This window comes from Nuphar pumila, chromosome 10 (genome assembly GCF_984573655.1).
Source record: "Nuphar pumila chromosome 10, dmNupPumi1.hap1.1, whole genome shotgun sequence".
In the NCBI taxonomy this organism is placed as follows: Eukaryota; Viridiplantae; Streptophyta; class Magnoliopsida; order Nymphaeales; family Nymphaeaceae; genus Nuphar; species Nuphar pumila.
The window spans coordinates 56517357-56519723 of NC_143258.1; positions in this window are offsets into that span (position 1 = coordinate 56517357).

Sequence of the window (2367 nt, forward strand, 5' to 3'; positions counted from 1 at the left end):
TAGGTCATTTTAGTATACCATGAAACTGAGGAGTCATGGCATCTATGCATGCATGCTCCATCGGTGGATTAGAGTGAATAAGTTCCCTTTTCGACATAGTTCACCATTATTTTTGCATTGGTTTGCTTTGTGCATTCATGTTTCTTTTTTTTTTCCTTTGTTGGCATTTTGTTGGACCCTTCTTGTTGTCGCCTTTTTTTTCTGTTGCTGGGATTGATGTCCATGAGCTTGGTGGCCTTGTTGGGTATGCTCTGGACTGAGCTGGGCTCGCCCAGATGCACCCAGCCCCTTTCGGCACCTCTTAGAGTGCAAACATGCTGCGGGTGGCGAACTGCATCTGCCACCTCCCTTCTTGGTGCTTCGGTGTGCTGGGTTCAACCCAGTCCCAAAGCATTTGGGACTGACACAGCACGGGCAACATGGTCTGGGTCATGGTGTGACCAGACTCCACTTGGCGGAAACTGTAAGACCCGCGAAATTTTCTGAAGAATTTACTGTTTGCTTTGAGTTGATATGTATGCTTCCGTGTGTTTATGAGGCTATAACACGTAATTAAGTATAAATTGACTATGCTTTGTATTTTTAGCTTTGTGCGCGCGACCCAAAAATTGCGTAAGTACACTATGTAAGTAAGAAGAGCATAATTTCGGACGAATTAACCTTTGAAAATTTAAAGGTAAATTTATAATGTGTTTGTAAAGTTTGTCCTCAAATTTGGGACCTATACGACGAAAAAACCCTGTGAGTGTATGTGAATTACGAGATTTGCTTAACGATTGCACGCGAGTCGTAATAAGCCTATTTCTTGCAAACGAAGGGGAATTTTCTTAAGAAGCATTGAACATTCCATGTCAATTAAGGTGTTGAAAATGAATAAATGATTTATTGAAGTCAATTTAATATTTAAATGCATGAAATAAGCATTGTTTTGAATTTAGTGCATTGGCGATTTTGGATCTGGATAGCCCAGACCCATGGGACGCCCCAAACCCATTGGGCGACCTCCCATGAGGACATTTTTGACCTTGTGGACCAGTTGGTCAATGCTTGACCAGCTGGATGGTGGCATCTTTGTAAAAGGGATGCATGGCTTGAGAAAAGAGGGCCATGATTGGCCATCCTCTTGTCTCAAGACCTCATGATGAGGCTTAGAGCTCATCATGAGGGGCGCATTTCCAAGACAGGGAGCATGAGGCTGGCGCCCCATGGTCTTTTTCAAATTAATTTGAAGCTTTTTAAATACTAAAATTCGGTTGGATGGGTTGGGCGGCAAGCCTTGGACATCTCATGTAATTTTTACAAACTTTAATGGCTTTTGTGAAGCAACTCAATGACATTTTTGTAAACCTTTTTGAAAGTTTTGAAAGGTAGACATGCATTGGGCGTGTGGGTGGCTATGGGGGCGCGTGGAGCACCCCATCCCACCATTTTCCCTCTTTAGATCCCAACCGTCCATTCTAAAAACCCTACATATTTAAGGCATTAAGAGAGAGAAAGAGAGGATTCTCTTGGGCAATTTTGGTGGAGCCTCTCTCTCCCCTTCCCTTCTCTTCCAAACCGTGAGAGTCTTAGTGAGTGTGTGTGGGTGCTAAGCACCACGTTGGGTGGATCTTCTCAACCGTAACATCATCATCTTCACCCTTCATTGAAAGCCTCGAAGGTGAGACGCTCCTTCACAAGACCAGGAACGTGGTTTTCGGTTGAGCATTTCAGTTTTTATTACTCATTAGCTGATTTCATTGAGTGTGCATGCATGCATCATGTTTGTGGGTTTCGATTGAGCAAATTTTTATGCCTTCTTGCATTTTTGTGAGTTTCCATTTCACCAACTTTGTTGTGGATTTCGGTTGAGCAAATGCATCCGTGTTGCATTTTTTGTGGGCTACCCATGCATGTTTTTATTTCAGATTTGTGGACTTCATTGAAGCACACTTCATGCATCTATTGTTGACAAACGTGATAGGTTGTAAGGGTACGGGATCATTCCATACTCGCTCGCATTGTCTCTATTTGTGTTTGTCGCATTTCTTTACACTTTTTGTTGGCTGTCTCGCGGTAGCCCCCGTTCCTGCCCAGCCATGGTAGCGAATCAAGGCTACCAAGGGGTCGTTTTGGTTGGCAATGAGGCCTGTGAACCGGCTCTAGCCCAGCAACCCTACCCAGTTCAGGTTAGCCCCTTTGGGGATTTGGGTGCTGCTGGTTGGGTTGGTCAGGCCGAGCACGACTCCTCTCTTTCTTTTGCAGTTTAGTTGGACCTGTCCAGCCAGCTGGACGTGTCCAGCAGGAGGCGTCAGCCAGGGCCTTCCGCTCTTTTGCGCCTTTCAGCACTTCGTAACCCATGAGCCGAGCTCCATTTAGGGGCTATGG